This window comes from Columba livia, chromosome 1, assembly GCF_036013475.1.
Source record: "Columba livia isolate bColLiv1 breed racing homer chromosome 1, bColLiv1.pat.W.v2, whole genome shotgun sequence".
In the NCBI taxonomy this organism is placed as follows: domain Eukaryota; kingdom Metazoa; phylum Chordata; class Aves; order Columbiformes; family Columbidae; genus Columba; species Columba livia.
Window position 1 is genome coordinate 102,362,718 of NC_088602.1, and position 12,252 is coordinate 102,374,969.

Consider the following 12,252-nt stretch of genomic DNA (forward strand, 5'->3'; position numbering starts at 1 on the left):
TACCTAATTTTTAAATTTTTTGACATCGTGAAATAAAATATCTAGGTTCATACTTCCTCTTTTTTTTTTTTTTTTAATTTTGTTTTCGGTTTCTTTTTAATTAAATGATAGATCAGATGTCACTGGCAGTGATACTAAAATTTCTATGAAACATTTTTTTTTCACTACGAGTAATTTAAGAGTTAACAAATAACTTTTACCTTAAATAAAAAGTCATGGTTTCAAGCATTTATTAAATTACCACAGAAAAATCCTTGATAATTCTTCTGAGAATGTAAACTATTAATCTGATAACAAAAGCCCCTATCTATATGACTAGTTCAATTAATTGAAATTGTCCATTCATAGGAATTTTACAGAATTGGATCTTCAGACAATGTCAAAAGCTTGACATTACATGTCTAATTTCATATGCTACTCCAAAAGACAATATAATGAAATTTGCTAGAATATCCTTTTTTACACTACATGTATGTTTAGAAATATTCTGTATCTTAGAAACTGTTCTTAAAATGATTATAATTGTTCTGAAAGAATTAACTTCATGTCTGAATAGTTATTACATTGTATAGTAAGAAGAGATATAAACCTAAACATGTAAGCAGTGACTATAAGAAAAAAAAAAAAAACAACTTCCTGTGGGCTTAAGCTGCACTGCAATCCAAGACTTGGTAGCTTTTGTGTTTTCTTTGTTTAGAAATATTTGTCAACAACTGCCACTTTGCAGATTTGTACAGACGTATTATTTCCACTGTCAGCCAGTCAGTAGCTTTGATTTTAGGTTGCTGGAGAGAAAGGAAGTTTAAAAAGATTATAATCAGAGAGAATAATAGTAAAAAATATAATTCTGTAATCTTCATGTCATCTCAGTTTTGTCTCAACATTTAAAGTGTAAGAAACTGAGACAGATTTATAATCTGCTAAGGTTTTCAGATTCTTCTGTGCACAGTACTTTTTTTAGAAAAATAGTAAGCCTGACCCTGTTGTGGTAAGAAAGCTTCTATTTCTCATGATGCCATGTAAAAGAATGAAGGCTAAGTTAAGAAGGCTAAGCTGCTGGAGCCAAGCTGCTCACATAAATAATAAAAACTGGGGATATTTGGTAGTATGCTTTCCCCAGAGTCTGGCTTTGCCCAAGCTCTTGCTAGTATAGTAGACCAAGCTCTGGGAAACCTTGGGAATCTCCCCGTATGCATCTTCTACTACTGGTGCACAGCAAGGAGAGTGACTTACTGTTAGCTGAAAGCTTGGACCACCAGCACTGCCACTCAGTTTTCCCTTACTTAGATTGTATTGATATTTAGCCAGTAGCAGAAAGTATTCTGAGGTGAAATGAATTAATGTTGGTCAAATATTTTGAAGTCATCAGATAAAGGCACTAGAGAACCGTAAAGTATGATTGTGCTCCAGCTGGCATTTGCCCGGGGGAGTCATCTTGTTTAGTATGACAGACAGCAACTCAAGGTGATAAGCTTGACTGCTGTCTGGAACTGCACAGCTTTCTTTTTGTTTTAAAACTTTTGTTTGTGGTGTCAGTCTTACTGTGTCATGGCTCTGGTGTTTTCATTTGAACTCTGAGATAATCCCTGTAGCTTCTGCAGGTTTGTGAGGTGCATCTGGACTGCACATGAATGTTACGGAGGTGAAGGGAGACAATATGGCCTTAGAGAATTTTGCCTCCAGCAGTTTGTGTCTGTTAGGGGTGAAAGTATCAGTGTAAGTCTTCCCTTGAGACATAAATGAAGCTGTGTTTGTGAGATACGCTATTGATGATGATGTTTTAGGACAGTGTTGGAATTATTATGGGAGCGCTTGTCTTGCTTTCAAGGGGTTGTATATAAGTGAATGTGAGTATTGCATGTTTAAAAGGTTTCAGAAACAAATATGCTATATTATGTTCATTTCTGAATATTGGTTTTAGGAAATGAAATGGTTGTAATAACATGGAAATTACAATTTAGAGTAAATGAAAGGTCAACTATCACTATAATAGATGGAAGAAGAAAGCAACTTTTCCCATCCCTGTAGTTACTAGCAGAGACCTAGAAAGTAATAGAAACTTTCATGTTGAACTGTTTTATGTGAAATAGATTTCCTGGAAGTCCTGATTTATATCTAGATAGTTTGTAATTGTATTTAGAGTTCATTCCTTTTAATTAGAAATCAAAATATATTTTTAGTTTATTTTACAGCAGAGCGCGTGCCAGTTTGACAGAAACTCATTATGATGGTCACTACTCAAATAGCTTTATGAGTCTGCTTCTTTAATAGGACTGAGTTTCTTCTCTGCACAAATTAATTTCAGAATATGGTAACAGGTTGCATTTCCAAAAGATACATGGAGGTCACACCATCTTATACCAAGTGAAATTTCTTTCTTTGGTTTTAGTTTTCTGAGTGCCAACAAACTCCAGAAGGCAGCAGCAGTGACTTGATTTGTCTTTTGTGAGCTAGGGAGTAATTTGCTATTTCATTTATAACTTCAGCCTTTGCTCTCATGGTACTAAATTTCTATGTTATCTTTTCCAATAGTCACATTAAGGTAATACAATCTGAATTTTGTAAGGTAGAGCTATCTTATAATGCCAGTAAGAATAACCATTCAGATACTGTAGTTTTTCCTGTCCTTGTAACAGAATTTGACAATAGTCTACCTTCTTCACAGCAGACGTAGATACTGGTTTCTTACATTAATCATAACTATTTAGGAAGTGGAACTAATACCAGGTCCCTATGTCTTCAATATAAACACATGTAATATTTGGGAAAAAAAAATATTATTCGATAGATAATAGAAAAAATATTTTTTAATTATTGTCTTATATAACTACAGATCTTATCAACTTACCACCTATGGAGGACCTTGTTTCTCTTGTCAGGATATTGACTTCTCAGCATGTTTATGCCTCTGTCTTGTTTCTATGAACAACACATTCTCCCTAAAAGTATTACTTTCTAACAGTGCCAGAAGTCTTTGAATCAATAATGTGCAACAAAATTTTCCTGAAAAGACCAGCGATACATTAATTTTAAATATTTCTATAGCAATTGAAAATCACTCACAGATACTGTAAAAGAAAAATTAAGCATAAGGCAGAATAAATAGAATACTCAAAAGAATCTAATTTAAAACTAAAATACTTACATTTTACAGATATTGTAGACCTTGAACATTTTTGAAACTGTCTCTTACTCATGAGGTAAAATCCTAATGGATCCCTCATGTTAATTTCAAATAACTATTTTTTGGCATTTTCGTGTCTTATTTAAGAATTATCTTCCAGAGTATCCATTATGGACTACATTAATTGCTTTCTAATTAACCTGAAATCCACTAAAAATTAAACGGTTGAGAATGTAGGAAAGTTGATACCAGATAGCTTTACAAAGTGTTTCTTGCTAATTCTGAAAAGAGAAAATAAGTGATATGCCACTTATATTGGAAAAAATCCCAAATCCGTAATAATGGTGCCACAACAGATTGATGGTTTTATAAAAGTCTCAAAAACCCCCTGTTGATTAATTTGATAAAACCTAAAGAAACACATGTATTATGCATAAGGAATCTCTTCATTTGCAAAGAAATAACTATTATGTGGTCATATTTCTAACACTTAGTAACAGGCGTTGTAATCCCTTACTGATATATTCTGTCAAGATGAGAAATAATCTGATTCATGGATCAAGATATTATGAAAAAGAAATGAAAGACATATTATTTTTTCAAATTTAAGTAACCTGCGTATGCCTCATATAGCTGCAGAATCAATGACCAGTAAGCGTTGAGGACTTGCCTATGTATGGTATCTAAATCAGATCTAGACTCTCTGCTCTGCACCCTTAGATAAAATCATATAGATACAATACTAAGACATCTGGATTCATCCCAGGTGATGCATTCTTAGTATAGTTCTCTTTTCAGAATATGAGATATCATCCTAGACAAATATCTATAAGCAATTGATAAGTGTAAAGCCAGGTGGTATTAAAATACTGAGAAAATCTACTTGCTTGAATATAGGTTTCTAGGAACATTTAGATTCCTGAAGCCATCTTGTGTGGCCCCAACTTCTCATTCTTCCTGTACCAATTTTGCATGAATTTCTCAGTGACTTTCAACTATAAAACTATGTTTATTACTGAATCCCCCTGTGACTGTCCATTTTACAACTATTTAACCTTGCAAAACATCCAACTATCCAACCTGAAAATAAAAGATAAACCAGTCACCTTTAGAACCTTTAAGAAAATGTTTTTGTAGCTTTGACTGTCAGATCTGTCTTAAGGAACATAAAAATAGAATTACTGTAGGCAACTCTTTCACTTTTTGCTACACATCCTAGGGAATTGTTTAGGCCTTTTATGTTTTCTTTCTCCAGGTTTCCCACTTGGATTCCCAATTTCTGTCTGTAGCACCAACAATTCTCTGCTAATGTGCAATCTTTGAAGACATAAGTCATCTGACCTATCTTTAGCTGTCCAAGTTTTAGTTATCTGTTTTGCTTGTCTGGATTATTTCTCAATTAAACACACACAGCCAATTCTTTCACAGGTAACTGTCTGTTGTACTGTGTAGTGGGTCCTTTGACTCTTCAGGGAAACTAGATGAGATAAGACTAGACACATCACTTTGATTAGATAAAATTAAGGGAGATTAATCTTAGCCTAGAAAATATAACAAAACACTAGAATTTAATTTATATGTAAACATGTTGTTATATATATCGTTCACTAAACCCAGTCAGCTTTTTTTTTTCCTTGCCTAGCTCTGACAAGTGAATGACAGTAATGAATGGTTGCTGGCTTTGTTTCAGTACCAGGAGAAGAGTGGTATTAGAGTGTAGAAGAGTGTAGAAGAGTGTAGAAGGCTTAAGTATCTTGAGAGAAAGGCAGAAATAGTGGCTGCTTCCTCGCCAAAGAGTATCTGCTTACGTATTACTATTCTACTGAGGTTGTAAGTTTTGTTATTATTAGACTTAGCTTTGGCTTGAGATTCAAGATGAGAGTGAAAACCAGAACAGATTAGCTCATCCTCAAGGAGAGAAAGAAATTATTTCCTTTCTAATGTTAATATCCAGTTAGGTACTATGCCTTAGTTACATGCAAGGTAGCCTTTTTTTTTTTTTTTTTTTTTTTTTTTTTACTTTCTTTCACAGCACCTCCAATTATTTGTCTAGCTTTTGAAAAGGGCAGAATGGAGATGGCTTGTAATACTTGACTCTTCCAACTAACATGAGTTGTTTGTTCATTTCCATACCATAATTACTGTTTAGAAAAGCTCTCCATGGCAGTTGTCTTGTAGACTAATTTTTGCAACAGATTTGCCATTTCATTTGCCTCAGTAATAATACACCATCAAGTTAACATATTGGTAGGTTTCACTGCTTTGTTAATTGCTTGCAAACAGATAAAAAATAATGTATAACGAATAAGTATAATATAATGTATAAATGCTTTTATTATGGGAAATCTAGATAAGGTTTTCTGTCAATTTTTATAATCAAAAGAAACCCAAAATGTATGGCAATAATTTTGTTCCCTAGTTTATAACTAGAATGATTTAATTTACAGGATAAGCTGGAAAATAATTTTGCCTTACATATGGCCATTAAAATGGCTCTTTTCATAGGGCAATATTTATTAGAACATCTTCTAAATGGAATAGCTACAAGTGAAATTTAAAATTATTTGTTGAAGCTTAAATAGCAAATCAGAGGCAGGATGAGAAATAACACTGTACCTTTTTGGAAGAGAGTCATGTTTATTAATTCACAGTCATACAGCTGGTTTTAGAGCTTAGCACAGACAATTCTTGATATGGGAATTGAAGTTCTCTATACTAAAATGAGGTGAAAATAACTAATTCACAATTTCTTTTAATAAGTAGATCTGATTATCTCATCTGAAATAGCCTGTGTTTGTGCTGTGAAAGTGTTTCAGCTGAAAAAGAATCTTGAATGTTTTTAAATCACCAGCCCCCAAGCCTGACAATTAGCATAACTTAGCATAACTTTACTGTAAAATGCTCAGTGACAAAAATGCATTACATTCATACAAGAACCATTGTAGTGTCTTTTTCTGCTGTACAAACAGAAAGAATTTCACTGAAATGTCTGGGAAATGTTACAACTTAGTCAGGAATATGTGGACTGTAGAACTATGGGAATGTGAATATGTATGAAGACAAATGTGGGCAGAAGTAAATAGGCTCTGAGCTGTCTGGATATGAACTGTCTTGGGCTTCATGTCAGATATAAAAAATAATATGACACTGTGGTCAGTGTCATAAGCTGTGAAATCCAGCTGAAATACAGGGTATAGTTGCTTTAGGGACACTGCTATGTTAGTGCAGCTGTGTAATTTCACAGATAGTCCTGATTTATATCCAACCATCTCAAAACACTGGCAGAGCTCATTCATGCTTAGCTACATCCATCAGTGTAGGCATAGCCTAAGAGACTTGTTGTATATCCTCAAGTCTGAAACTTTATTTGCTATGACTTCTATTACTTTCTGGAAGCGTTGACAACTAAGGCCAGCTTTCACTGTTGATATTGAATCATAACATTGTGCTGTGCAAGATTTTTTTAGCTGGGTGAATATTAAGGTGAGTGAACTGTGCACTAAATGAAGGATGATGTTGCAGGAGCAGTCATTAAGTCCAATGCAATGGTTGTACTAAGGCAAGCTCATTTGGAGAATTCCCTTGACTGAAGAATTTCTGCTCTCTACTTGCCATGGTGCAGTGTGCACCTACCTTTAAGTACATTCTGGGAGAGCATTTTTTGACAGTAGAGGGAGCCTAGTCTTTTAACATCTGTAGCTGAAGCTAGCGATGACAATTTTCTGTTTTATACATTTTTCATCACTGTGATTTATCAGCTGTGTTCATGTTGTATCTATAATCTAATAAATACTATTTTGTCTTTCTTCCTCCAAGGCAGTTTGAATGTTTTTTTTTCTTTTATTAAATGTTTTATTAATGTATATACACCCCTATGTGCCAATGAGACAAAGACACACATTGTGTTTGGAGTAGAAAGCAAATTTTGTGGTAGCCATAGACTTTGGTAGCCATAGTTTTGAGACTTAGAAAGTTCAGTCTTCTGTCTCGATTAGCTTTAGTAATTCAGTAGAGTTGGTCATCTCTCAAATTTCCTTTTCTTGAAGGGCAAGTCAGTGTTTGAGGTGATTAGGGCTAGAGCCAGTCAATACTTCTGGTTTGATCCAGAAGATTATGGGAATAGACCTCAAAAAAACTGTTTACATTGGCTCATTCTGATAGCACTAGATACACGGCACATTGCTAGAGCAGTCTCTATTTCAGAAAATTTTGTAATGTATACCCTTGAGATTAATTTACCCTTGTCTTTATTTATGTGGAGAACCATAAATATTGTTTTATTTAACACAGAAAGGAAATTCCCTTCTTAAATTGAAGCAGAGTATTCCAGAGATTTTTCTGTAAAAGTAAGCAAAATGCCTGTGTTCTTTTTATTGTTATTTTGGGGGGATTATATCGTTGATCCACTACAAGTAGTTATCTCTGATGTGATATTCTTTGTGGCTTCCTGGAATATATAATTTCCTTTTAGATTAGACTTTCATTTTGAGATATTTAATCTGATTGGTAATTATCTTAAGTGTCCAGTTGCTTTTCCAGTAAACGAGGGATTAATTCATAGCATGAGGTTGAAAATTTTCCTTCAAAAGTTACACTAAAATAAAGTAAGAGTGACAATTATTTTGTGGTTCTCCTATATCATTATGCCTGATATCACTCAGGAAAATAGGGTTTAGTAATAACTTCATTAAGACCTTGAGGCAGTTCTCTATCTATTAGGGCAACATGAGGGTAATACTTTGAGACTGTATAGCTTCAGCTCTGAGCAGATGATCTGATTTATTCTTCCTGTCCACAAGTGTTGTATGACAGCAAGAAAATTAAAAAGAAGTGGGGTGTCCAGGTTTGAAAAAAATAACAAAGATTCACATATACCTCCCACAGCATGCAGACCATACCTGTATTCTGGATCTCTGCGTGTAAAACTGGCCAACTGGAGTACAGCTGCCAAACAAAGTGGACCACAGTGGCCCTCTGCTTGTCTTTCCAGAGTGGCAGAACAAATAGGATGTCCTCTCTTCTCTCTGGCAACCAATTTTCCAAAATCCTGTAACAACACAATTACCTTTGAAACTGATTCTTCCCTGTCAGATTTGGTTGAAATTGGCTAAAGAAGCTAGAAAATGTATTGTTAGAGATGACTGATGGACAGCACAATCACTGAAGTCTCATTTCCTTAGGTTAAAAATAGAAATGAAATATATATTTTATTTGCTTAGGCTGTTAGTAATGAGAAATTACCTAGAATCCCATTTAGGAACATATTTTGATGTGATTACACCTTTCCTCCTTGGTTTTCCATCTGTCCTGAGCTACTGATCAAAGTATTATCTAAGATCTAGCTATGTTTACTTATAGAAGATTTTAATGTCCTCAATTAGTAACGTAGAATGAGAGAATAAGTCAGGTTGGAAGGGACCTCAGGAATTCCCCCAGTCTAAAATCCTGCACTAAGCAGGGTCAACTGTGGTTGATTAATTTGCTCAAGGTTTTAGCCAGGCAGGTCTTAAAGACTTCCAACCATGGAGACTGCACAGCCTCTTGAGATCTTGTTCCACAGTTTGACTGTCCTGACAGTGATTTTTTTTTCCTTATATCTAGTCTGAACTTCTGATTTCCGTTTATGCCTTTTGTCTTTCTTCCTCCCACTGTGCACCCCTGGGACGAGCCCAGCTGTGTCTTCTCCTTGACCACCTCATAGGTGTTGGAAGGCTGCTGTAGGGTTCACTGAAACCATCTCTTTCCCCAGTTCCCTCAGCCTCTCCTCACAGAACAAGTGCTCCAAGACCCCTGATTTGCTTGGTGTTGCCATGCTGAACTCATTCCAGTTTGTTAAGGTCTTGTATTGGCAGGCCAACAATTGGACACAGTGTTCCAGATGGGGCCTAATGAGTGCTGAGTGAAGAGGGGTAATGCCTCAGTCTGATGGCTGTGATGCTGCTAATGCAACCCAGGATATACTTGGTCATTTTTGCTGCCAGGGCATGCTGCTAGTTTGTCTTCTGCTTGCTACCCACAGGACTGCAGGTACTTTCTTGAGTAAACCTCTTCCTAGCCAACCTCTTCCTAGTTCCCCAACTGTATTGTCGCAAGGGGTTCTTCCTTCACAGATGCTGGATTTTGCATTTGTCCTTGATGAATTTTATAGGGCTCCTGTTGGCCCACCCCTCCGGCCTACGTAGTTCTTTCTGAATGGCTCTAGACTTAAGCATGTTGACTTTCCTCAACATTTTGTTCTAGCAATCAAGCTACCCACAGCAAACCCCTGCTGACTGCTCCCAGTCACCTTATTCTTTTTGTGCCCAGAATTGTGTTTCAGGAGGTGTTGCTCCATGATTTTCCCAGGAACTGGAATGTGGCTAACAGGCCCTCGATAGTCCTTTTGGCCATTTTTGAAGATGGATGCAACATTTGCAGGAAACTGGTCATCTTTATAAAGTTCATGGTCTAGATTTTGTTGACAGTTGCAGCACTTTATTCTGCAGAACTGTAAGTATAGAGGTTTCATGTTAAAACATGTATATGCGTAGCACTTGGGTGCCATAAAGCTTAGCTCTATAAGTGGTTTTGCAAGCTCAGTCTTGAGGTGTAGGGTTTAAGAACACTCACTACTAGGAAAGTCTTCTTGGGCAAAAGGAGGCCTTTGAGTGGTGTATCTAGCACAATGCTCCCTTAGTTCAGATCAGAAAAGAAGTTTTGAAGCAGATTTTCTGATTGTCTCCACTGTGATTTGATTCATGCTGAGAAAGGGTCTGGAAGCAGCTGAACTGGATGCCTGTTGAATTAAACAAATTCAGAAGATATGCTCCAGGAATGTGCTTAATGTGCTTTAGCTGCAACTGAGCATTTAGTCTACTGGCCCACGCTAGAGAGAGCTTGAAATGAAACCTCCAGACATATCACGTGTATAGGCTGGCATCATTAGCTTAAAATTAAGCATATATTTAGGCAGTTGTTTAATACCAGCTTAAGAAAGGAGTGGCTTGTGCTACTTCCTGGCCAAAAAGGGGAGATTTTTCTTTTTTCCCTGTTCTCTCTGCCTTTTGCAGCGATCCTAACTGCATGAACTAAATTTCTGCCTTGTGTTCTGATATTATTTTCAGTGAGATTTGCCTCCTCCTGCTCCTTGCAGAAATTTAAATGTGTCAGGTCCTGTGAGTCCATCAGTCAGTATCTTACAATAATCCATTGTCTTTTGGGAAAGAATTCATGTGGGCTATGGAGTGATTTGATAATACAAACCTGAATTTTCTACTATAAAAATGGGAAAATACACTAAAGAACAAAAAAGGCTATCAAGAGTTGTATGTTTTGTCCTGTAGCGTAGTTACTGAAAAGCAAAATATAAGGAAAATGCAGGTGAAGAATATTCTAAACATTCTTTGAACAGCGCTAAAATCAACAATTTGTGGCATATATTCAGCAAAGCAGAAGGAAATGTTTATGTTTCTGTCCTCAGAGAAGAAAAAATTCTCATACTTTCAATAGTTGTTTACATTAAACCAGCATATTTATTTCCATTATCTCAGAGTTGTATGCCAAAATCTAGTTGCTTTTAAAGCTTTCACTATGATAAAATCATCACCTTGATTTTCAAAAGGAATGTTTGAAAATAGTATGCTGGCTAAAACAGTAAATCTCAAGTTCCAGAATCGTCATTGCATTCTGAAACAGCAAAAGTTTGAACTCATTAATTCAGGAGATTAATAGTTTAGGGATAGAGGCCAGAAAAAATTATTTGCAGATTTACCCAATATCAGTTTTCTAAAAGTCATCAAGACAGTTTTTGAATATTTTGGTATTTTAAGGCCAAGCTCTACCGTTTTGTAAGGTTATGTACTATTATGTCTTCCTAAATGATACTACGTTCTGCAATTCAAGTTTTAAGTTGCAGCATTGCAGGGCCACTCAAGACACATTACTCTCTCATGACCCATGAGATTCACTCCTGACCGCTGCTCTCTGAAAAAATCTCAATATTGCTTTCTGGCTGTGTATCACAAGACATTTCTACTCAAGTGTCATATGGTTGATAAAGACACGTAAAGATATCATAAGCAATAAAGAAATCTGTCTTATGTGTTAAATAGTTCTTAAGTTAATTTCATATGTAGTTATATTAGCCTTTTAGTTAGTTTCCCTCACAAGTCTGCCTAAATAAACTCACAACATTCTACAAAAAGTGTATTATTCTATAAATAAGACAGGAAGAGCTGTGATATTCAAACACTTTTTTAAGATCAGATACAAATGTTCCTATTTCCCAAGAAGAGAACCTTAAATTCCATCCCAGCCTTGTACCCACAAGAGCAACATTTCTCACAAGAACTGTCTTTATGAGTATACAGAGGGGCTGAGATACTGTGACAGAAGGTGTTAGAAACACCAACGTGTTTGGCGACTATTTTCGATTTAAGGAGTAGGGAAAATATTGTCACGTTATAGTATGTGTTGTGGATTATTTTCTGCTTTAGAGAAGATTGCAGTCTTTACTTTTGTTCTTTTTTTTTTTTTCTTCCTTTCTCTTCTTTTTCCCGCTCTGCTTTCTGCCGAATGTATCTAAGAAGGGGCACTCTCAAAGGCAGCACTAGGCAGAGCAGGGGAAAGTTGCCGGGTCACCGCGTAAAGCGCTGAAGGACCATTACGGGAACCCCACTAGGGGGCAGTTTTGCAGTGAAAGTGCTCTCGGTGGCGTGCAAAACAAAATATCGCGAAAATTGCTTTTTCGTCTTTCCAGTGTATTTTCTCCTTCTGCCAGAACACAAGATGCCCTCTGACTAGCTGGAAACTGAGATAAAAAGTGAATTGGGGGAATCACTGAGTTGCTCTTTTCCTCTCAGATTCATGGGCCTTCACGTACAACAAAAATGTAGCATGGACACCTACTGTTATAAGAATCTTTTTCTTTGGACTTTTTAAGTTTTTTCTAGACTTCTTGACTTATTTCTTTTTTCCCTCTGATATCAGTGTAGAAATGGTGGGATTAAGAATTTACATTAACGTTTTTATATTGTGGAATGAAATATTCCTGGTTTTCCTAAACAATTCAGAGATTGTGTAGCATCTTACAATGACTATTCTTTTTAGCAGCTGTTATTCTAATATAATCGAGTAAGAAAATTAAGTTA

The 12,252-nt window shown here is 35.8% G+C and overlaps 1 protein-coding gene across 21 annotated transcripts in view; it reads left to right on the top strand.

Moving 5' to 3' along the window:
- DMD (dystrophin) overlaps window positions 1-12,252 on the top strand; it is a 1,272,535-nt gene that overhangs the window by 637,438 nt on the left and 622,845 nt on the right. The window lies entirely within an intron of this gene.